This window comes from Lepidochelys olivacea (genome assembly GCF_965140295.1).
Source record: "Lepidochelys olivacea isolate rLepOli2 genome assembly, chromosome: 26".
In the NCBI taxonomy this organism is placed as follows: Eukaryota; Metazoa; Chordata; order Testudines; family Cheloniidae; genus Lepidochelys; species Lepidochelys olivacea.
The window spans coordinates 16469194-16495503 of NC_140436.1; positions in this window are offsets into that span (position 1 = coordinate 16469194).

A 26310-nucleotide genomic window follows, 5' to 3' on the forward strand; every position below is an offset into this window, starting at 1 on the left:
AATAATCTCAATGGAGCCTGACCTGCTGGTAGCAGCCCTGGAACCTACCATCTCCCGGTGTACATGACAGGCCTTGTACCTGTGTTTGCATGTGTATCTATATCTGCCCACTTGAAGTTTCCACTTCATGCATCTGATGAAGTGGGTTCCAGCCCATGAAAGCTTATGCCCAAATAAATTTATTAGTCTTCAAGGCGCCACAGGATTCCTCATTGTTTTTGCTGAAACAGACTAACATGGCTATCCCTCTCAAACATGTTTAATAGTGAGGGTAATTAACTACTGGCACCATTTACCCAGGGTTGTGGTGGATTTTCCATCACTGACCATTTTTAAATCAACAGTGGATGATTTAAAAAAAATATATCTGCTCTAGTTCGAGCAGGAATTATTGTGGGGCAGATCCCTGGCCTGTGTTACACAGGAGTCCAGACAAGCTGATCACAAAAGTCCCTTCTGGCCTTGGAATCTGTGAACCTCTGAAAACAATGATCATATCCAGGTCACAACCAAGACTGACTCCATAAGTCGGTGGGTTAACAATGATGTTGGTTTGGGTCATCAGCTCCTTAAATCATCCAATTAATAGAGGAGATGATCAGATCCTGTGGCTAACATAAGAAAGCACTGCTTTCCTTTAATCCTGCAGCAGGAGGTGGGAGAAGCCGGCTGTTTTGATTTAAGGAAATCCTGTTTAGACACCAGAGACACTGGAACCGAGGTGGGTGGGGGTGGCGAAGGCTAGTGCCCCTTCAAGGGCAGTATTATGACGCAGGGGAAGTATTATGAGACTGATCTAGTTTTTGCCCCCATGCTTTGTTTCGCTCAGGCTGGGTGGGGCTCCATGGCTTTGGCATGTAAGAGTCTAGTCACCTGTGGGCTGCAATAGTTTGGTTTAATCTTCGATGTTGGGCTTGATGTGAGCGTGCTGGGTGTGTTCGTGGCCTGTGATATAGAGGAGGTCTGACTGGATGATCTCATGGTCCCTTCTGGCCTAAAACTCTACATGTAGCTGGTGTAGGACATACCTGTCATTTTGGGTTTAGCTTAAGCCTTCCTGGATGCTGTGAACCCCATGATCAACACTCATCCAGAGAACCGGAGCTCCCTCCATTCCTCTGACTCCATTTCTTTCACCAGTAATGTCACAGAACATGGTTATTGGTTAGGAATGTGCTTTCTTGGAGCGTTTTATCCAGTTCGGATAATGTGATGTTTTGGGACAGGGTTTAAGAGATGTTCTTACCCCTTCCTCTCATCAATGATGGTCAGTTGATAAATTACAGTACTATGAATCAGGAAACATTCATTGATTATGTGCAATTACAGGTGTTAATTAGAACTGAACAAAAGTTTTCGTTCAAAAAATATCTTGAGGAAATTTGGCCGGTTTACAAAAAGAGATGTTTTTGTTGAAAACATTCATAGAATCATAGAATCATAGAATCATAGAATATCAGGGTTGGAAGGGACCCAACCCCCTGCTCGAAGCAGGACCAATTCCCAGTTAAATCATCCCAGCCAGGGCTTTGTCAAGCCTGACCTTAAAAACCTCTAAGGAAGGAGATTCTACCACCTCCCTAGGTAACGCATTCCAGTGTTTCACCACCCTCTTAGTGAAAAAGTTTTTCCTAATATCCAATCTAAACCTCCCCCACTGCAACTTGAGACCATTACTCCTCGTTCTGTCATCTGCTACCATTGAGAACAGTCTAGAGCCATCCTCTTTGGAACCCCCTTTCAGGTAGTTGAAAGCAGCTATCAAATCCCCCCTCATTCTTCTCTTCCGCAGACTAAACAATCCCAGCTCCCTCAGCCTCTCCTCATAAGTCATGTGTTCTAGACCCCTAATCATTTTTGTTGCCCTTCACTGGACTCTCTCCAATTTATCCACATCCTTCTTGTAGTGTGGGGCCCAAAACTGGACACAGTACTCCAGATGAGGCCTTACCAATGTTGAATAAAGGGGAACGATCACGTCCCTCGATCTGCTCGCTATGCCCCTACTTATACATCCCAAAATGCCATTGGCCTCCTTGGCAACAAGGGCACACTGCTGACTCATATCCAGCTTCTCGTCCACTGTCACCCCTAGGTCCTTTTCTGCAGAACTGCTGCCTAGCCATTCGGTCCCTAGTCTGTAGCGGTGCATTGGGTTCTTCCGTCCTAAGTGCAGGACCCCGCACTTATCCTTATTGAACCTCATCAGATTTCTTTTGGCCCAATCCTCCAATTTGTCTAGGTCCTTCTGTATCCTATCCCTCCCCTCCAGCGTATCTACCACTCCTCCCAGTTTAGTATCATCCGCAAATTTGCTGAGAGTGCAATCCACACCATCCTCCAGATCATTTATGAAGATATTGAAAAAAACCCAGCCCCAGGACCAACCCTTGGGGCACTCCACTTGATACCGGCTGCCAACTAGACATGGAGCCATTGATCACTACCCGTTGAGCCCGACAATCTAGCCAGCTTTCTACCCACCTTATAGTGCATTCATCCAGCCCATACTTCCTTAACTTGCTGACAAGAATACTGTGGGAGACCGTGTCAAAAGCTTTGCTAAAGTCAAGAAACAATACATCCACTGCTTTCCCTTCATCCACAGAACCAGTAATCTCATCATAAAAGGAGATTAGATTAGTCAGGCATGACCTTCCCTTGGTGAATCCATGCTGGCTGTTCCTGATCACCTTCCTCTCATGCAAGTGCTTCAGGATTGATTCTTTGAGGACCTGCTCCATGATTTTTCCAGGGACTGAGGTGAGGCTGACTGGCCTGTAGTTCCCAGGATCCTCCTTCTTCCCTTTGTTAAAGATTGGCACTACATTAGCCTTTTTCCAGTCATCCGGGACTTCCCCGGTTCGCCACGAGTTTTCAAAGATAATGGCCAATGGCTCTGCAGTCACAGCCGCCAATTCCTTCAGCACTCTCGGATGCAACTCGTTCAGCCCCATGGACTTGTGCACATCCAGCTTTTCTAAATAGTCCCTAACCACCTCTATCTCCACAGAGGGCTGGCCATCTCTTCCCCATTTTGTGATGCCCAGCGCAGCAGTCTGGGAGCTGACCTTGTTAGTGAAGACAGAGGCAAAAAAAGCATTGAGTACATTAGCTTTTTCCACATCCTCTGTCACTAGGTTGCCTCCCTCATTCAGTAAGGGGCCCACACATTCCTTGGCTTTCTTCTTGTTGCCAACATACCTGAAGAAACTCTTCTTGTTACTCTTGACATCTCTCGCTAGCTGCAGCTCCAGGTGAGATTTGGCCCTCCTGATTTCATTCCTACATGCCCGAGCAATATTTTTATACTCTTCCCTGGTCATATGTCCAACCTTACACTTCTTGTAAGCTTCTTTTTTATGTTTAAGATCTGCTAGGATTTCACTATTAAGCCAAGCTGGTCGCCTGCCATATTTACTATTCTTTCGACTCATCGGGATGGTTTGTCCCTGTAACCTCAACAGGGATTCCTTGAAATACAGCCACCTCTCCTGGACTCCTTTCCCGTTCATGTTAGTCCCCCAGGGGATCCTGGCCATCCGTTCCCTGAGGGAGTCGAAGTCTGCTTTCCTGAAGTCCAGGGTCCGTATCCTGCTGCTTACCTTTCTTCCCTCTGTCAGGATCCTGAACTCAACCAACTCATGGTCACTGCCTCCCTGATTCCCATCCACTTTTGCTTCCCCCACTAATTCTACCCGGTTTGTGAGCAGCAGGTCAAGAAAAGCGCCCCCCCAGTTGGCTCCTCTAGCACTTGCGCCAGGAAATTGTCCCCTACGCTTTCCAAAAACTTCCTGGATTGTCTATGCACCGCTGTATTGCTCTCCCAGCAGATATCAGGAAAATTAAAGTCACCCATGAGAATCAGGGCATGCGATCTAGTAGCTTCCGTGAGTTGCTGGAAGAAAGCCTCATCTACTTCATCCCCCTGGTCCGGTGGTCTATAGCAGACTCCCACCACTACATCACTCTTGTTGCACACACTTCTAAACTTAATCCAGAGACACTCAGGTTTTTCTACAGTTTCGTACCGGAGCTCTGAGCAGTCATACTGCTCATACATACATTTGGATTTTCTTGAGGGTTTTTTTTTCTTGCATTATTACAAAATTTTCAACTTAAACCTTTTATTTGGATGGAGGGGTCCTATGATGTATTGTTTATTGGGTTCTGTTCTATTCTATGTAGCTTCTTCCACCACACTCATCACCATAATATCAGGATTTCTTCTGCTTTGCCAATTTTGAGCCCTCAGCTTAGTCAAACAGTAGGATTTTCAAAACTGAAAATATTCATTCTGGAAAATTCCAAGTTTTGAGAGGAATAAAAAAATAATGGAAAATATTTAAAAATGAAAAATTAGTCCATTTCGGAAAACAACAGAACAAAAAACGTCTTTGAGCAGTGAGAGGTGCTATCCCCACAGTGCCATATCTCAGGGAAACAGCGTGATTGGGGAGTAGACCCAGAAGAAAGGGTGGAGCTGCCCAGTGAAAGAGGTGGTGAAAGTGTAGATTGGGGCCTCCATACCAGGATGATAAAATGACACCAGGCCCCGCTCATAGTCCAGATACACTCCGATCTTCCCAGGGCTCCCAGTCGGGGACAGGAGGGTCTCTGGGGAGGTGCAAGCCCAGTAATGGCTCCCACACTGATCCACGGCCCAGATCCTCTCCTCAGGAGAAAAGCTGATCCAGCCCTTCCTCCTGACAGATTCTTTGGCCACCCCCACAGCCCAGGCCCTACCACCTCCGACTTCTACCTCCCAGTAGTGTTTCCCCGAGGCAAACCCTTCCAAACCCAGCACGCAGGTTTCACTGTCAAATCTCTCAGGGTTGTCAGGCACGTCCTGCTGCAAGCCCCTCTATTCCACAGATCGCTGATTCTCAGAGACCTTGAGGCTGGGATGAGCCGTGTCCGGATCCAGACTCACCATCGCTGCAGAGATGGGGTAGAGCATCAGCATAGGTGCTGACTCCGTGGGTGCTGCAGGACTGGAGCACGCACGGGGAAAAATTAGTGGGTGCTCAGCACCCACCGGCAGCCAAGCTCTGCACCTCCACCTCACCTCACCTAACCTCTGCCTCCTCCCCTGAGCATGCTGTGTCCCTGCTTCTCCTAGCTCCCAGAGCTTGCAGCTACAAAACAGCTGTTTAGCAGCGTAACAAGCTCTGGGAGGGAGGGGGGAGGAGTGGGAACGTGGCGCACTCAGGGGAAGAGGCGGAGCCTGGGAGGGGATTTGGGGAAGGAGTCCAATAGGGGCAGGGAGGGGACGGAGTTGGGGTGGGGACTTTGGGGAAGGGGTTGGAATGGGGGCGGGGCAGGGGTGGAGTCAGGGCAGGGCTGGGGGTAGAGGAGGGGTTGAGCACCCACGGGCACCAGCAGAAGTTGGTGCCTATGCCCATCGAGGCTGTTTCCCATCCTCCCACCAGCTCTGTCTTGGCTAGGAGACTCTCTGATTTCCCGCCTCTAACTCCCAGGGATCTGCTTCTCTGCATTTCACTGCAGCTCTCCTCCCAGGCAATAGGGGCAAATAGTTCCCCTGGAAGAGATGGAGATGCCTCTAGCTCCCATTGGGCCTGTCTGTAACCTCTACAGAGGCCCCAGTAAGGAACGAGTTCAGGTGTTACACACACGGAGATCATTTCAACCATCAAAAGAACTCAGTATTCACCTACCACAAAATCAGTGCTGTGGGGCCGCTACCACGTCTCCACAGCTAAGACAGCAACTGAGTTTCCAATCTACACCTGAGTTGGGAGCCCTCTATTCTAATACCCACCAAGTCATATCAGACTCAAATTTGGTAGATTTGGTCCAGGTCTGACGTAGAATTTTTCTACCATATTTGAACTGAATTGGCCAAAGGGCTACTGATTGACAACTCCGTAAAAACAGAGATTTCACCAGAGTCCAAAAAGCATTAAGGCAATTACCCGCAGCCAGTTAAGGTAATTTACAGTTTTCTAGAACCCTTCTAGTTCATGAAGTTAATAACAACGCAACACATGAGAATTCACCATATGTGTCCAGTAAAAACCCAACTCTGAACCATAATTACCAACTGCTGCGAGCACCTACCCCCCTGAATTGACAGCAGGTAAGTTCCCGGCCTTAGGAGCACTCTGAGTTATTGCAGTTACACTGGAGAGCTCGGGACTCCATACTTAAGTGTGAGCATTTGTTTTATGCAAGTAAACTGGGGACGAATCTGGCATTTTCGTTGACCATACTGCTCTTTCCCTGTGACTTCTGGCATGTGCGCATTTGCTGGGCAGCAGAGTGGTGCAGGGGGCCTGACATTAAAATACCAGCTTCACTTACCTGCATTTTTGCTGACTTTACTCCAGCCTGAAATCAAACACACCAAGAGGTGAGCACTCCCTGGAGCACGGACTGCCAGCATAGGACACAATGTCATATGGGGTGGGGGAAAGGGGACACATGGCACTTACCAAGTTCAGCCAGGGATTTCTCTGCAAACAGAGAGACATGGGTATGCAGTCAGTTCTACAACAGCTCCTGGGTTAGGGAATGTGCCTTTAAAGGACCACTTTGCCCTCTTCACTGTACTCTCTGCTGCCCTCTTTCCGCCGAGGTCTCCTGGCCTGAGCTCCATCCTCATAGAGCTCTTAGTGGCTTTGGGCACTGTCGATTACACTCCCCTTCTTGGCATCTGACCCTTGCTGGGCTCCTATGGCCCTGCCCTAGCTGGGCTCACGTGTGGTGTAGTGTCCACACTCCCCATGTGCCAGGCAGCTTGGTGAGGGGCTAGGCCCTGATAACATGGAAGTGAGGGTTTAATGAGCTAACCCTTGGCCCTGAACACTGGATCTCAGCTCATGGGCCCAGCAACATGAGCTGGCTCCTTCTCACTGAGTTTGTGCCTCAAAGTGTCAGAGAGTGCTAGGAGACTTTGGGACTGCGCTGAGCCCCTGTTTCCAGGGCATCAGAATCCCCCCACCCCTCCATTCCTTTAAATTCAGTAGCAAAAAGGTACATGGGCCCAGGCAGACCCACCAGTTTTGGATATGGACATTCCCCTGTGTGCAGATTTTAAAGGAAGGGGCTAAAATCAGGCTTATTATGGAAACTGAGCAGCAACCTTATCTATGGAGCAGTTACCCCACTCTATGATTAGTCAGAGCACCCCGTCCGTTTGATTCCCAGAGCCTCTCCTAACAGAGAGTGCAGAGACAAAAGCCAAAGTGCGTCTGACTATGTACAGTGCGAGAAAATTGTTCAAGCCTCTGGAGAGCCCAGACATTTACCTCTCTCGTTCTCCAGCTCAGCGTGCAGAAACTCTGGAAGAGAAAAGGAAGAAAGAGGTGAGGTTTCATCTTGTTGCATTAACTGGGTTATTCCTACTATTATTTCAGGGAACTTGTCCTAGGAACTTACCTCTCTCTTTCTCCACTTCAGATTGCAGGTTTTCTAAAGAAAGAAGAGTGAAAGAGGTGAGATTCCGGGGGGCAATGGTCCCCTCTCATACTAGCAAAGAGCTGCCATTTTACAGAAAATCATAGATTCACAGAGTTCAGGGCCAGAAGGGTTCCTCCTGTACATCACAGACCTTAGACCCTCACTCAGTCACTGCTGTACCAGGCTTAAGGTTACAGTTTAGTTACGGGTATTTTTAGAGAAAGTTGTGGACAGGTCATGGGCAATAAACAAAAAAATTCACCACCTGTGACCAGTTCATGATTTATACCATAAGTCCCCTAAGTAAATCTTAGCGGGGCTGCTGCTGGAGGGGGAGCAGGGCCAGTGGCACCAGCTGCCAGGGGACACTGAGCAGCAGCTGCTTCAGCCGCCCGAGGGACCACTGCTCAGGCGCTCTCTGGGGCCAGCCCCACTGGCTGCTGGTCAGGTGGTCCCCGGGGCCAGCTGCCCTGGGCCACTCCAACAGTGGCTGGCAGTCAGTGCAGCTGGCTGTGGGGCTGTCGGAACAACTGGCTGACCTCATTTGAAAAAAGACGTTGAAAAACTAGAAAGGATGCAGAAAAGAGCCACAAAAATTATTTGAGGGCTGGAAAAAAATGCCTGACAGTGAGAGACTGACTTATAGTAATGGGATTATTCACATATGTAAAGTTAAGCCTGTATCTAGCTGAATTGGAGCCCTGAGCTCTCTGGGCCTCAGTTCCCTGAGTGTAAAATGGGATAAGAAAGGGTTCCTCGCCTTGCACAGTAACTGCAGTTCTTCGAGGTGTGTGTTACTCCATGCTCTGTGTATTCACAGCCCTGCGGCTCACATCGGAGATTTTAGGTAGCAGTTTCTGTTTGGCCCCCACATACGCTCTCCCCATCTCGTGCTCCGCATTAGGTCAATATAGCGCTGTTCAGACAAAGTGCCCCCAGTTCCTTCTCTACCACAGAGCTCATAGGTAAGAGCTCCAAAGCAGAGGGGAAGGAGGGCAAGTAGTGGAGCACCCACAGGGACACATCTCAGAAAGCCACAGTTACGGCACCAGGTGAGTAACCCTTTCTCCTTCTTTCAGCGGTGTCTCGGCGACTCTGCAGCAGTACCCTTAACTGAGGGGTGGGGTTTCAGAGTCAAGTCTAGTCCTGAGCATCAGACACTGGAATAAAATATAGCAGAGGATGCAGGGGTGCCGGAATTGGGGGGATCAAGGGGTCAGGCCCTCCCCCCACTTTTTGCCAGCTGTAAAGGCAAGTAACGGTGGGGGGAGAGGAGTGAGCAGAAGGCGGGGTTTTGGGGGGAAGCGAGAGTGATGTTGGGGTTTTGGGGGAAGGGTTGGTGCAAGGTCAGGGGCTTGGGGAGAAGAGGTAGTGTGAGGTCAGGGCCTTGGGGGCAATGGGTGGCGTGAGCACAGGAAGAAAGGGGCAGGGCCTCAGGCGGGGCATGGCATGTGGGGTGCAGCCACAGTTCAGGTGCCTGTGGGCCCCTCACACACTTCTAAGGGGCCTCTGCTGAGATGTGGGTGACTGCATGTTGTTCAGCAAATGTGTGAGCAGATGTCCACGTTTCTGCTCTGCACATGTCTGTGATCAGAACATTCTTATGTAAGGCTGTGTAAGTGGAGAGAGATCTCCTGGAGTGAGTTTGAACCGTACAGGAAGGTGGAATGCCATAATTGTGAGAGCAATGGGTAATGCAGTCTGATATCCATCTCGAGAGTCTTTGTTTAGTGATTGAGGCTCCCTTAGATCTGTCTGCAATGGAGAGAAGTAGTCTGCGAGATTTCCTAAAAGGCTTAATCCTCACCAAATAAAAGGACTCTCCTGACATTGAGAGTGTGTAGTGTCACCTCCCTTTTATCCTGGTGTGGTTTTGGAAAGAAAGTGGGGAGATGGATAAACCGGTTTATGTGGAAGTGTGAAGATATTTTCAGTAGGAATGTGGGGTACAGTCATATTGTAACCTTGTCTTCTAAAACAACTGTAAACAGGGGGTATACCAATAGAGCCCCTATCTCTCCCACTCTCCGTGCAGACATAATGGCCACTAGGATTGTAGTTTCCATAGAGAGGTATAGAAGAGAGCAGGAAGCCATGGGTTCGAAGGGAAGTCTTGTAAGAAACCAAAGGACATGGTTGAGGTCTCATGACAGTGTAGAACATCTGATTGTGAAGACTGCAAAGAGCTACAAAAGGATCTCACAAAACTGGATGACTGGGCAACAAAATGGCAGATTAAATTTAATGTTGATAAATGAAAAGTAATGCACATTGGAAAACATAATCCTAACTATACATATACAATGATGGGGTCTAAATTAGCTGTTGCCACTCAAGAAAGAGATCTTGGAGTCATTGTGGATAGTTTTCTGAAATCATCCACTCAGTGTGCAGCGGCAGTCAAAAAAGCAAACAGAATGTTGGGAATCATCAAGAAAGGGATTGATAATATGACAGAAAATATCATATCGCCTATATATAAATCCATGGTTCACCCGCACCTTGAATACTGTGTGCAGACGTGGTCGCCCCACCTCAAAAAAGACACATTGGAATTGGAAAAGGTTCAGAAAAGGGCAACAAAAATGATTAGGGGTATAGAACGACTTCCGTATGAGGAGAGATTAATAAGACTGGGACTTTTCAGCTTGGAAAAGAGGCGACTAAGGGGGGATATGATAGAGGGCTATGAAATCATGAGTGGTATAGAGAAAGTAAATAAAGAAGTGTTATTTACTCCTTCTCATAATAGAAGAACAAGGGGCCACCAAATGAAATTAATAGGTAGCGGGTTTAAAACAAACACAAGAAAGTATTTTTTCATGCAATGCACTGTCAACCTCTGGCACTCCTTACCAGAGGGTGTTGTGAAGGCCAAGACTATAACGGGGTTCAAAAGGGAGCTAGATAGATTCATGGTGGCTAGGTCCATCAATAGCTATTAGCCAGGATGGGCAGGAATGGTGTCCCAAGCCTCTGTTTGCCAGAAGCTGGGATTGGGTGATAGGCATGGATCACTTGAGGATAACCTGTCTGTTCATTCCCTTTGGGGCACCTGCCATTGGCCACTGTCAGAAGGCAGGATACTGGGCTAGATGGACCTTTGGTCTGACCCAGTATGGCTGTTCTTATGCTCTTATGTTCACACCAACATCTCAGCAGCTCACCTCTTGGGCACATAGAACACTCCTGCAGACACTCTCAGCAGGAACTTTTCCCAGGATTACAAATGAGAAATAGACCTTTCCATTCTCCACAGCATATTTCTACTTTGGGGAGTTCCAAAGATAGACTTATTCCCCACAGCCAGAGACAAGAAGTGCTCCCAGTTCTGCTCCGGAGCTGTCCTGGGTCATCACTCTCTCGGAGATGATCTTTTCCTACATTGGAACACAGGTCTCCTCTATGCCTTGCCTCCAATTCCTCTAATATCAAAGGTCTTGCCTGAGGAAAGAAAAGAAAGGGCCAGGGTTACACTTACAGACCCCTTGTGGCCATGACGAACGTGATTCCCATGTCGTACTCAACTGGTGATTTGCATGCCAATCACTCAGCAGCCTGTTCCTCATCTCCCCTCTCAGGGTACTGGCAAGGTCCATCACCCCAATCGACAGGTTCTCCAACTCAATGCTTCCAACGCTTAGAAATTACCTGCTCTGAGTAAGTAAAGACCATGTCTATTCAATAGTGGAAGAGATTCCAGCTCTGGTGTGACTGGAAACATGTTACCCCTATATCCTCTCCACTACCACTTGTGGTAGATTGCATCCTAGAACTGAAAATGTCAGGGTTATTGCTATGCTCCCTGGAAGTGCATCTCGCTGCCATCACCCCTTTCCATCATAAGACGACAACAAGATGATGTCTCAGGGCATGAGTAAACCTTGCCACAAATAAGAACATAAGAACGGCCAGACTGGGTCAGACCAAAGGTCCATCAAGCCCACTATCCTGTCCTCTGATAGTGGCCAATGGCAGTGTTAGGGGGCTTATTCCTTCACCCACTTACTTCCCTGGTCCTTCTCACATGAACAGAGAGCAACAATACCCGAAGTCCAAAGGTGCAAACAATTCGATGTTTATTGGGGTGAACTTCCAGCAAGCATGATTCCAGTTTCCTTCCTTAGTATCCTCCTTCCCAGCTCTGACACCACAGAGCCTTACACCTGTGTCCCTGTTCCCATTCCTGCCCTTAGCCAAACATGAGTCCAATTTCCTTACCCCCATTCCCTGTTCCCATCTCCCTCCCCCATCCACCCTCTCCACCCACACCCACTCACTTCCTCATTGACTACAGATTATATAGTAAAACTTGAGTTCTGCTTAGCTATACCTTAACCAATCATTTTCCTGAAATTTAACTAACCAATCCTAACATATTGTAACATGATTATGTAACCATTATATCCCACCACCTTAAATAGTTTACACCCAGCAAAATTAATTATACAGCAGACAGGAACAATCACAGAACCAGACAGAGATTATACAGACAAACAATAGCAAAGTGGGAACTATAATGAGAAGACAATACAGAAATGAGGATTTCACATCCCAGCTATTGATAAGTGAGTTCTTGCTAGACAGGATGCTATCAAACTAAGTTTCCGTTTACATTTTCTAGGCACTTCCCTTTCTCTGGAGGTGATAGGAACTATCAGGACAGGATTGTATTCCTAACAGCCCAATAGCACCTTATTTCAATGTGACTAGTTTGGAATGTGAGGATGTGACCATTCACTTCCCAGTTTATGGCTGCCTGTTGCTTAGCCAAAGGCCTTAGCCTAAGAACAGGGCCTCAGACTGTCACAGTAAGAGAAGGCCCTTACACCAGCAGACAGTGATTTTGATTCTTTCTTTTATACCTCTATAACTAGCCAAGTGATAAGAATACACCTAAATTCTTAGAGTATAGGCCTTTACAGACAGACCTGAATATCTTTATCCTAACAGGCAGCTGCCCCAAAGACCTCTATCATATCCCTCCTTAGTCACCTCTTTTCCAAGCTGAAAAGTCCCAGCCTGATTAATCTCTCCTCATACGGAAGCCGTTCTATGGGGTGGTGAATGCACCAGGTCCAGAGTGTCACTGCCTTGGTACAAAGGGAAGGTGAGCCTGCTCTTCCCTAGTGATTTATGTAAAACATACATGCAGTGTTCTGTATCATAATGTTTAGATGCTTCCCCCGATCAGTGGGAGAAAATGTGAACAAGCTTTCCTGACTGCTCTGGGTTCCAGTAAGTAGATATGCAATGTGGATTCGAAGGGGAACCATTTGCCTTGACTAATGTTTGTGTCCAGGAGGGCTCCCCATCCCAGTAGGTATGCATCTGTTGTCATTATTAACGTTGGGGGTGGTTGAGTGAAGGGAACTCCTGAGCAGACATTGTGAGAGTCTTTCTACCAGTTGAGGGAGTTTTTGACTGTTGAGGGCATCAATAGAAGTTTGTTTATACTGTGTGTGCTTGGTATGTGCTGAACCACCACTGAAACCAGTACATGTGGAGTCTCACGTGATTTATTACAAAGGTGCCTGCCACCATGTGTCCCGGTAGTTGAAGACTATTTCTGACCAAGGTTTGAGGGTTGGCCTGTCCTGTTGAGATTAAGTTGTCTCAGGTGTTGAACCTGCATAAGAGAAGGAAGGCTTTGGCCTCTGCTCCATCTAGGTAGGCCCCTATAAATTCCAGATGTTATATTGGAGTTAATATGGTCTTTTGGATGTCTACTTTTAGAGCCAGTTGGAGGAATAGGTCCACAGTCTTTTGTGGGGGTGTCAAAGCATCATCAAAGGAGCATGCCTTGAGCAGGCAATCATCTAGATACAGGAATATTATCACTCTTTGTTTGCGAAGGAGCACCACAACAATAGAAAGGACCTTTGAGAACACTCTGGGTGCAGACAATGAAAGTTGTCTTGTCTCAGAGTGAATACTAGAAACCTTCTGTGGCTCGCGATATGGAAGTAAGCATCTTGTAGGTCAAGGGTCGAGAACCAGTCCCCATGGTCCAGAGATGGGATTATTGCTGCCAAAGTCACCTTCTTGAAGCGTTGTATCTTTACAAATCTGTTGAGTGATCTTAGATCCACAATGTGTGTCCAATCACCATTCTTTTTCAGTATCTGGAAGTACTTGGAGTTGAAGCCCTTTCCGCTGTGTTGAGTAGGAACTGGTTCTACAGCACCTAGGTTCAGAAGATAGCTTGTTTCCTTATGTAAAAGCTGCTCATGAGAAGGGTTCCTGAGGAGGGTCGGGGGGAGCGGTAGGCAGGAGTGAGGGAGGTAAAATGGATCGAAAATCCTGTGGAGATGATCTCCAAAACCCACTTGGTCCCAATTCTGATGAAAAAGAGTAAGGCAGTTGCCAAAGTAGTGGTGATGTTTGTGTTTTTGCAGCAAATTAAAATGGGGATGGTACCTCGGGTCCTCAAACAACATATCAAAAATTGTGCATAGATGTAGATGGCTGTGATGTTGATGACTGTGGGGGAGTTGATCTTCACTTTCATATTCATTGTGTTTTCTGTTGGGGTTCATAATGCCTTTGGGGAGGAGAAAATTGATCAGGCCAGGATCTCTGTGTCATCTGTGATTTATTATATCTTCTTTTTTGTGCAGGTGCATAAATTCTCAGTGAATGCAAAGTGGCTCTAGAGTCTTTTAGTATGTGGAGGGATTCATCCATTTTCTCTTCAGATAATTTGGATCGTTCAAATGGAAGGTCCTCCACAGTAGACTGGACTTTCCTTGGAAAGCCAGAAAGGTGAAGCCAGGAAGCTCCGCATGCCCACTGCTGTTGAGATGAAGCAGGCAGCTGTGTCAGGTGTTTAGAGAGGTGCCTGCAACAATGTCCTTGCAAGAAGCTGACCCTCAGTAGTGATCACGTGAAACTAATGGGAGATGGTCAATGAAGGTGTTTAATGTAGAATAATTGATATGGTTGTATTTTGCCATAAGAGCTTGGTAATTAGCAACCTTAAATTGCAGGGTCACCTAAGAATATGATTTTCAAGTTGTTTTAAGTTCTGTCATAGGATGTTGATTTAGCATGGTGCTGTCTGCCACGTTCATTTACAGCATCGATTACAAGGGATTTTGGGAATGGGTGGGAAAATAAAAAATCCGAGTCCTTAGAGGGAACATAATACTTTTATCCGCTCTCTTGCATGTGGGATGTACTGTGCCACATAGTCTTTGCTGGGTCCAGCGATACCTCGTTAATAGTGAGTGCAATACAGGCTGATGATGAAGAGTGTAGCATGTCGAACAGCTTGTGTTGCAACACCTTGACTTCTTCCAGTGGAATATGTAGAAAATCCACTTCTCTCTTGATGAAGTCTTGAAATGGTTTGAAGTCATTTGCCAAAGTTGGTGGGGGAGGCATAACAGCTTCAACAGGAGATGATGAAGAGATGTTAGTCACTGGAGTAATCCCTTTGTCTCATCTCACTGCCTGTTCTCCTCCTGTGGATCGGGAGACCTAGACAGAGAAGCAGTAGGAGATTGTCTTCTCCTATCGTGATGAGCAACACTAGGGGCCCTCAAGAATTGGGGTATAGACCAGTATGGCCACTGGGGTGGTGCAAAGGGCATTGATGGGTGCACCCAAGCGTGCCCATACCAACTGTGTGGGTCATGTCTCTCATGGTGGTAAGCTGGTTCTGCAGAGGTTTCTGGGTGATTCGCTCCCTGGTAGTGGGACAGAGAGCCTTCCAAGGAGACTGAGGAGAATCTGTCATCCTCCTCCTCCACCTCGACACTGGGAAGAGGTGGAGCTGTCATGGATGCTGTGGGAGACTCCATTGGTACTGCATGTATGTCTGGGCACTGAGATGTGATCAGTACCAAGAATGTGTCGGTGCTGAACCGGGGCGACTCAGGTATCTCTCAAAAAGAAAAGGAGGACTTGTGGCACCTTAGAGACTAACCAATTTATTAGAGCATAAGCTTTCGTGAGCTACAGCTCACTTCCTCAGATGCATATCGTGGAAACTGCAGCAGGCTTTATATATACACAGAGAATATGAAACAATACCTATTCCCACCCCACTGTCCTGCTGGTAATAGCTTATCTAAAGTGATTTCCAGCACAAATCCAGGTTTTCTCACCCTCCACCCCCCCACACAAATTCACTCTCCTGCTGGTGATAGCCCATCCAAAGTGACAACTCTTTACACAATGTGCATGACAATCAAGCTGGGCTATTTCCTGCATAAATCCAGGTTCTCACATCCCCCCACCCCCATACACACAGAAACTCACTCTCCTGCTGGTAATAGCTCATCCAAACTGACCACTCTTCAAATTAAAATCCAAGTTAAACCAGAACATCTGGGGGGGGGGGGTAGGAAAAAACAAGAGGAAACAGGCTACCTGCTGAATTGGAATTCATTTGCAAATTGGATACTATTAATTTAGGCTTAAATAGAGACTTGGAGTGGCTAAGTCATTATGCAAGGTAGCCTGTTTCCTCTTGTTTTTTCCTACCCCCCCCCCCAGATGTTCTGGTTTAACTTGGATTTTAACTTGAAGAGTGGTCAGTTTGGATGAGCTATTACCAGCAGGAGAGTGAGTTTCTGTGTGTATGGGGGTGGGGGGATGTGAGAACCTGGATTTATGCAGGAAATAGCCCAGCTTGATTGTCATGCACATTGTGTAAAGAGTTGTCACTTTGGATGGGCTATCACCAGCAGGAGAGTGAATTTGTGTGGGGGGGTGGAGGGTGAGAAAACCTGGATTTGTGCTGGAAATCACTTTAGATAAGCTATTACCAGCAGGACAGTGGGGTGGGAATAGGTATTGTTTCATATTCTCTGTGTATATATAAAGCCTGCTGCAGTTTCCACGATATGCATCTGAGGAAGTGAGCTGTAGCTCACGAAAGCTTATGCTCTAATAAATTGGTTAGTCTCTAAGGTGCCACAAGTCCTCCTTTTCTTTTTGCGAATACAGACTAACACGGCTGATACTCTGAAACCTGTCATTATGCAAGGCACTGCATTTAGCCGTATGGAGTGGAAATCTATCAACTGCATGAAAAAACTTGTACAGATACAGACAGACATCATCTTCCTTTCCAAATGCAAACAGATGGACATCGTACCAAAAGGACTGAAGGTAAAAAATCCATTACAATCTACATACCACACAGACTATGCTGACAGCTTGTGCCACACGCTCTCAAAGAAACTGCGGAATCACCTGATCAACATCCTCTACAGCAAACAGGGAAAGATTAAGAATGAGCTCTCAAAAATGGATACTCTCATAAAAAACCAACCTTCCACACAAACTTCCTCGTGGCTGGATTTTACTAAAACTAGACAAGCCATTTACAACGCACATTTTGCTTCTCTACAAAAGAAAAAGGACACTAAACTTTCTAAACTACTACATGCTACAAGGGGCCACAGCAATGGTTCCCTCAACCCACCTAGCAATATTGTTAACCTATCCAACTATACTCTCAGCCCAGCAGAAGCAGCTGTTCTATCTCGGGGCCTCTCCTTCTGCCCCTCCACCCCCACGAACATGATACAGTTCTGTGGTGACCTAGAATCCTATTTTCGACGTCTCCGACTCAAGGAATATTTCCAAAATACCTCTGAACAGCATACTAATCCACAGAGGTCTCCCTACCAACACTACAGAAAGAGGGATTCTAGGTGGACTCCTCCTGAAGGTCGAAACAGCAGACTGGACTTCTACATAGAGTGCTTCCGCCGACGTGCACGGGCTGAAATTGTGGAAAAGCAGCATCACTTGCCCCATAACCTCAGCCATGCGGAACGCAATGCCATCCACAGCCTCAGAAACAACTCTGACATCATAATCAAAAAGGCTGACAAAGGAGGTGCTGTTGTCGTCATGAATAGGTCGGAATATGAACAAGAGGCTGCTCGGCAGCTCTCCAACACGAGTTTCTACAAGCCATTACCCTCTGATCCCACTGAGAGTTACCAAAAGCAACTACAGCATTTGCTCAAGAAACTTCCTGAAAAAGCACAAGATCAAATCCGCACAGACACACCCCTGGAACCCCGACCTGGGATATTCTATCTACTACCCAAGATCCATAAACCTGGAAATCCTGGGCGCCCCATCATCTCAGGCATTGGCACCCTGACAGCAGGATTGTCTGGCTATGTAGACTCCCTCCTCAGGCCCTACGCTACCAGCACTCCCAGCTACCTTCGAGACACCACTGACTTCCTGAGGAAACTACAATCCATCGGTGATCTTCCTGATAACACCATCCTGGCCACTATGGATGTAGAAGCCCTCTACACCAACATTCCACACAAAGATGGACTACAAGCCGTCAAGAACACTATCCCCGATAATGTCACGGCTAACCTGGTGGCTGAACTTTGTGACTTTGTCCTTACCCATAACTACTTCACATTTGGGGACAATGTATACCTTCAGATCAGCGGCACTGCTATGGGTACCCGCATGGCCCCACAGTATGCCAACATTTTTATGGCTGATTTAGAACAACGCTTCCTCAGCTCTCGTCCCCTAAAGCCCCTACTCTACTTGCGCTATATTGATGACATCTTCATCATCTGGACCCATGGAAAAGAAGCCCTTGAGGAATTCCACCATGATTTCAACAATTTCCATCCCACCACCAACCTCAGCCTGGTCCAGTCCACACAAGAGATCCACTTCCTGGACACTACAGTGCTAATAAACAATGGTCACATAAACACCACCCTATACCGGAAACCTACTGACCGCTATTCCTACCTGCATGCCTCCAGCTTTCACCCTGACCACACCACACGATCCATCGTCTACAGCCAAGCTCTGCGATACAACCGCATTTGCTCCAACCCCTCAGACAGAGACAAACACCTACAAGATCTCTGTCAAGCTTTCTTACAACTACAATACCCACCTGCAGAAGTAAAGAAACAGATTGATAGAGCCAGAAGAGTTCCCAGAAGTTACCTACTACAGGACAGGCCTAACAAAGAAAATAACAGAACGCCACTAGCCGTCACCTTCAGCCCCCAACTAAAACCCCTCCAACGCATTATTAAGGATCTACAACCTATCCTAAAGGATGACCCAACACTCTCACAAATCTTGGGAGACAGGCCAGTCCTTGCCTACAGACAGCCCCGCAACCTGAAGCAAATACTCACCAACAACCACATACCACACAACAGAACCACTAACCCAGGAACTTATCCTTGCAACAAAGCCCGTTGCCAACTGTGCCCACATATCTATTCAGGGGACACCATCACAGGGCCTAATAACATCAGCCACACTATCAGAGGCTCGTTCACCTGCACATCCACCAATGTGATATATGCCATCATGTGCCAGCAATGCCCCTCTGCCATGTACATTGGTCAAACTGGACAGTCTCTACGTAAAAGAATAAATGGACACAAATCAGATGTCAAGAATTGTAACATTCATAAACCAGTCGGAGAACACTTCAATCTCTCTGGTCACGCGATCACAGACATGAAGGTCGCTATCTTAAAACAAAAAAACTTCAAATCCAGACTCCAGCGAGAAACTGCTGAATTGGAATTCATTTGCAAATTGGATACTATTAATTTAGGCTTAAATAGAGACTTGGAGTGGCTAAGTCATTATGCAAGGTAGCCTGTTTCCTCTTGTTTTTTCCTACCCCCCCCCCCCCCCAGATGTTCTGGTTTAACTTGGATTTTAACTTGAAGAGTGGTCAGTTTGGATGAGCTATTACCAGCAGGAGAGTGAGTTTCTGTGTGTATGGGGGTGGGGGGATGTGAGAACCTGGATTTATGCAGGAAATAGCCCAGCTTGATTGTCATGCACATTGTGTAAAGAGTTGTCACTTTGGATGGGCTATCACCAGCAGGAGAGTGAATTTGTGTGGGGGGGTGGAGGGTGAGAAAACCTGGATTTGTGCTGGAAATCACTTTAGATAAGCTATTACCAGCAGGACAGTGGGGTGGGAATAGGTATTGTTTCATATTCTCTGTGTATATATAAAGCCTGCTGCAGTTTCCACGATATGCATCTGAGGAAGTGAGCTGTAGCTCACGAAAGCTTATGCTCTAATAAATTGGTTAGTCTCTAAGGTGCCACAAGTCCTCCTTTTCTTTTTGCGAATACAGACTAACACGGCTGATACTCTGAAACCTGTCAGGTATCTCTGAAACCAACAAGTCTTTAGGCAAATGAAATGCATTGGGTTCTTCCGTCCTAAGTGCAGGACTCTGCATTATCCTTATTGATCCTCATCAGATTTCTTTTGGCCCAATCCTCCAATTTGTCTAGGTCCCTCTGTATCCTATCCCTGCCCTCCAGCATATCTACCACTCCTCCTAGTTTAGTATCATCCGCAAATTTGCTGAGAGTGCAATCCACACCATCCTCCAGACCATTTATTTATCATTTACTTTGAACAAAACCAGCCCAGGACCGACCCTTGAGGCACTCCACTGGATATCGGCTGCCAACTAGACATGGAGCCATTGATCACTACCCGTTGAGCCCAACAATCTAGCCAACTTTCTACCCACCTTATAGTGCAGTCATCCAGCCCATACTTCTTTAACTTGCTGACAAGAATACTGTGGGAGACCGTGTCAAAAGCTTTGCTAAAGTCAAGAAATAATACATCCACTGCTTTCCCTTCATCCACAGAACAAGTAATCTCGTCATAGAAGGCGATTAGATTAGTCAGGCATGACCTTCCCTTTGTGAATCCATGCTGACTGTTCCTGATCACTTTCCTCTCCTCTAAGTGCTTCAGGATTGATTCCCTTGAGGACCTGCTCCATGATTTTTCTGGGGACTGAGGTGAGGCTGACTGGCCTGTAGTTCCCAGGATCCTCCTTCTTCCCTTTTGATTGGCACTACATTAGCCTTTTTCCAGTCATCTGGGACTTCCACCGTTCGTCACAAGTTTTCAAAGATAATGGCCAATGGCTCTGCAATCACAGCCGCCAATTCCTTTAGCACTCTCGGATGCAACTCGTCCGGCCCCATGGACTTGTGCACGTCCAGCTTTTCTAAATAGTCCCTAACCACCTCTTTCTCCACAGAGGGCTGGCCATCTCTTCCCCATGTTGTGATGCCCAGCGCAGCGGTCTGGGAGCTGACCTTGTTAGTGAAGACAGAGGCAAAAAAAGCATTGAGTACATTAGCTTTTTCCACATCTTCTGTCACTAGGTTGCCTCCCTCATTCAGTAAGGGGCCCACACTTTCCTTGGCTTTCTTCTTGTTGCCAACATACCTGAAGAAACCCTTCTTGTTACTCTTGACATCTCTTGCTAGCTGCAGCTCCACGTGCGATTTGGCCCTCCTGATTTCATTCCTACATGCCTGAGCAATATTTTTATACTCTTCCCTGGTCATATGTCCAACCTTCCACTTCTTGTAAGCTTCTTTTTTATGTTTAATATCCGCTAGGATTTCACCGTTAAGCCAAGCTGGTCGCCTGCCATATTTACTATTCTTTCGACTCATCGGGATGGTTTATCCCTGTAACCTCAACAGGAATTCCTTGAAATACAGCCAGCTGTCCTGGACTTCTTTCCCCTTCATGTTAGTTCCCCCAGGGGATCCTACCCATCCGTTCCCTGAGGGAGTCAAAGTCTGTTTTCCTGAAGTCCAGGGTCCGTATCCTGCTGCTTACCTTTCTTCCCTGTGTCAGGATCCTGAACTCAACCAACTTGTTAGAGAGCTTATTCCTTCACTCTCTCACTTCCCTGGTCCTTCTCACATGAACAGAGAGCAACAATATCCGAAGTCCGAAGGTGCAAACAATTCGATGTTTATTGGGGTGAACTTCCAGCAAGCTTAAACACAAGTTCCTTTTCCTTATTTCCGAATCCCAACTTACTTCCTGTTTGCCCCTAATTTATATAGTAATATTCTTAGCTATACCTTAACCAATCATTCTACTAAAATTTAACTAACCAATCCTAACATATTGTAACATGATTATGTAACCAATTATATCCCACCACCTTAATTAGTTTACACCCAGCAAAATTAATTATACAGCAGACAGGAACAATCACAGAACCAGACAGAGATTATACAGACAAACAATAGCAAAGTGGGAACTATAATGGCAAGACAATACAGAAGTGAGGATTTCACATCCCAGTATTGATAAGTGAGTTCTTGCCAGACAGGATGCTATCAAACTAAGTTTTCTTTTACATTTTCTAGGCACTTCCCTTTCTCTGGAGCTGATAGGCACTATCAGGACAGGATTGTATTCCTAACAGCCCAATAGCACCTTCTTTCCATGTGACTACTTTGGAATGTGAGGATGTGACCGGTCGCTTCCCAGCTTATGGCTGCCTCTGTCGCTTAGCCAAAGGCCTTAGCCTAAGAACAGGGCCCCAGACTGTCACAGTAAGAGAAGGACCTTACATTGGCAGACAGTGATTTTGATTCTTTCTTTTATACCTCTAACTAGCCAAGTGATAAGAATACACCTAAATTCTTAAAGTACAGGCCTTTACAGGCAGGCCTGAATATCTATATCCTAACACTCCACCCCTTTTTTTCTTTTTCTTTTGGGATCCTCCTGCCCAGGTATCCCTGGAAAAGCATAGGACATATGGCGACACATTTCCTGATAGGGCCAGGCATCAAGGTGGCAGGTGTCGATGCTCCATCTGTCCCACTGCCCCTTGTGTAGTACCATGCCCTGCACCTTCTCTTGTACGGGCATACTACACCTATTCCAATTAGTGTTCCAGACTTCCCAGTATAGTGGGCCCGAGAAGGTTGGGTCCGGGTTGTCTAGTACACATAGGTGGGGGGGGCTTACTACATTACTTATAGGTTATAATTAGTGGCTGTTCTCTAGGGGGTTGTGCCCCCCTTGATCGTTTCCATATGCAATGTAACACACATATAGTTAACAATACACTAGCTGCTATGATACTCCACAGCAACACCGAGAGTCCTGACCACTGCAGTATGGTCCAACATCCTGGCCACCACCAAAAACACTGCTTCTCCTCCTTTGATAAGGTTAAAATTTTGTCAGCGCCATCCTGTAGTGTGTATTGTAAGTGTGTCCAACTGTTGGCGCTTGCAGCAAGTTGCTCTTGTAATCTTTGTGTACTTTTGTCCATATTGTGTGTCCATTGAATATCCACAGTGAAATTTGGTATTGTCCAAACCAATTCAACTACTTGGTACGGCATGGGGTAGTAGGTGCCGGTTCGATTGTTTACAACGATGAAGTCCACTGATCCATTGGTGCACCATAGTCCAGGTGGCAGTGTATAGAAGTTTATAATTTGGTCATACACTGGAAGGATTTTGCCTCCTAGTGTTATATTGCAGGATTGCATACATTCCCAACAGAATACACCGTACCCCATATACATTACCCCTAAATGCCCCCCCTTTGCAATAGGCCATTGATCCTGCTCCTCCATAGTCATAGAAGAGGGGCACATCCATATTCCTCCTCTGGATATACAACTGCTTAATGTGATGACAGTCCAATTTACACCATTCCAGCCCCCCCACCTATTCCCTAGTGGCTCCCAACGTGCTCCCCCTTCCCTACTAACTCCCATAGGGTTCAAGGGAACCACCTTATTTGCATTTCCTTCCCATGGTATCATAGTAACAATTACACAAGAACTGTCCCCATAGGTCGGGGATGTTATTTTCCAGGTAGATGGGTATGTTTTTGCAATTGTGGATAGATATGGGCTAGCCTCCCGATTTAATACTGAAGGCCATTGTTCTGACCAAGCATCTCTCATAATATCCATTAACATTATTAACTGAGCATTTTGAATACCTACGCACACTTCTCCCCATGTTAGTCTTCTGAAGCCATCCTCTACCCATGTCAACAGGTCCCCTGCCCAATGAGTTAACTGCAAGTTTACCTCTACTGCTGTCCTCCACCTTGTGGCAACTGCTGATAGTTGCTGTGCCATTAATTCATTAATTTGTTGTTGAAATTTCACATTTTGGCTTACTAATTGTTTGGTTACCCACTCGTCCCCCAGATTCCATGTACCCAGCATAGTGTTCCCCGCTGCCCACAACCCCCTTTTCCAACGACGATTCCAGGTGTGTCCCCTCACCCATGCATTGAATTGTTGTTTCAATCCTTTTATGTACATACTACAATTAGGATGGATTTGGTCCACCCACCATTCCTTGGGGCGTACCACCCATGTAATAGAGTGAAAGGACATGTTAAAAAGTGCTGGCTGCACCTGCTCCCACAATGGCTCCCATACATTTGCTCGTCGGGGAATATTCTTGGCTCCAGGCTGTGGCCACTTTAAATTTGGATTCTTCCAACTTGGCATCCATATCACCTGTAGGGTTACATTCTGTAAAATGGTTAACTCATCATACACCCAGCGTCCCAAAGGGGATTTTACGCCTAATGTAATATGTACATAACAATCACACCTTCAGGGATTATCTTCCATGGAAGTACCATTGTGGTTACATATGGTAACATCACACCCTAAATGTGGGGCCCTATTTTCCCAAGAGGGTTCATTTGCTCCAGGAGACCAGAGGGTTATATTCTTTGGACCCTCTGTAACAAACCACATAGCTGGGTAACTGTGTTTTCCACTATCATTAATCATGGCAGCACCCAGGGAGTACCATGCGATATTTCCTGATAAATTTGATATTCTCCACCTGGTTGGGATTCCCCCATCTAATCCATAAACCATATACCGACACTGCCAAATTCCTGTTGGAGTATTAGTGGTACATCTTTCTATGGGGAGATTCTCATAGTCTTCATTAGCTTTATTACCACAGGTTGCATGTGTAGCCGTCCATGTGTTTCCTCCTTTTGACACTTCACATCGTGGGATCTGAATAGAATTTGTAAATGTGACAATTGTGATTAGCACTAGTAATTCATAGAATCATAGAATCATAGAATATCAGCTGGGTAATCCAGCTACCCAGCCTCCAGGACCTGGTATGATTCTTTTCCCTCCCGCCAGATGGTGCAGGCCTCGAGACCAAGCCTGTGGGGATCAATGTGCACTTCTCCGGCCCAGGGCCTGTGGTAGGAGGCAGTAAAAAGAGAGAGAGGGTGAGCTGGACAGGTCTTGCCTGGCATCAAGAAACACACACACACACTTCTTTTCCCTTGGTGCCAAACACAATGCAAGAAGGAAAAACAAAAGTTACGGTCACGCTCTACCGTGATGGCGGGGCTCTTTTTTCCGCATCTCCCACACCCCAGGGATCTACTCTGAACCCCCTTCCCATGATGTTCTCGGAGCTACAATTAGAAGCATCCCAGTGCACCTGCACCCAAAATCGTCACTCTGCACAGGAGACTCTTGTCCCTTCCACTGGTCTTAACCCCGCAGAGCCCTGGGCCCAGCTAGGATGCACCTTATTATTCTTGAGTACTGGGGTGCTCATTCTGTCCTTCCTATCCCTCTTGGACTCCATCTGTGAGAGAGGACAGGGAAGTGTTTCAGACACAGACATCCTCCCCAGCTCTCTGCGCCCTGGGCTCACACCTGGTTGTCTCCCCAATCCTTGGCATTGTCCAGCATGTCTCCCTCCACAGAAGTCACCTGGCCTCGTCTTAGACACCATCTTCATATTGCTCTTCTCCTTCCCAGAGCTCCTGCTCTGCTCCTCAGACCCATCTGTCCTCAGCTCTGCAGGCAGAGGGGAAGGGGCACCGTGGGATCACACACGCCCCATTCCAGACACCCCATCGCATCCACAGGGCTCCCAAATGGTTGAATATGAAAAGTGCATGAATATGCTGAAAATTGCCAGTTGGGGGGAGCTGAGCCCCTCCAAACACACACACACCCTGCCCTTAAGGCAGGAGGGGGCAGGAAGGATTGAGTGGGATGCCCTCAGGGAAGGGGGCAGAGCAGGGTGGGGTGGAGGTGGGGCTGGGGCCTTGGGGGAGAGGGCAGAGCTGGGATGGGGGACCTACTGGCAAAACCAAAAGGCAGCACCTATGCCAGGCCTGATGTCAGGTTACTAACTTTCTGCACAATACCGAACCCCTTAGCCCCGCCCCTTCTCTCAGGTCCTGCCCTGCCCCTTCTCAGAGGCCCCGCCCCCAGTTCACTCCATTCTCCCTCCCTTGGTGGCTTGCTCTCCCCCACCCACACTCACTATCACTGGGCTGGGGCAGGGGGGTGGGATGCAGGAGGGGTGAGGGCTCTAATGGGAGGTGCAGGCTCTGGGGTGAAGCCAGAAATGAGGGGTTCAGGGTGCAGGATGGGGCACCGGGCTGGGGCAGGGGTGCAGGACCGGGTGAGGGCTCCGGCTGTGTGTGTGATCTTCCCCTTTCCCTGAGCCATGTGTCTTCCCCCCACGCACAAGGCCTCCTGCTGACGCACAAGGCCTCGTGCTGACGGGTCACCTGGCTCTCCGCTGACAGCTCAGGGGTCTGGGGTCCTCTGGCCCTGAGACCCCACTATAACTCCAGGGTTATTTCTCATGGGTTAAAGCCCAACTGATGCTGAGCTGAACACGTCCCTCGTGGGTCTGGGGTTCAACAGTCCGAACTGGCTCTGCGTGTGGGTACAGTGCATGGGTCTGAGTGAGACCCATGCACCAACATGGCTGTAACACACAACTCTGCATCCTGGGGGTTTCTATCCCCCTCATTCCTCCCACGGGGGCCTGGCCCATCTCCTGTACGGCCAGAGACCTGAGGGGCAGCAGTCGGGGTGTTGGGAGAGGGTCTGTTTTCTGTGGCTAGTGACTGCCCCAGAGTCACTCCCACCAGCTCCGATTGCCTTGCGCAGCAGCTGCCGTCCTCTGAAGACTGGCTGGGGATTCGACTCGGAAGAGGCACTTGGGAGCTGGAGTGACCATAGGTCAGACATTGCAACATTAGAGCCAGAACATCCAGGTCTAGATTTT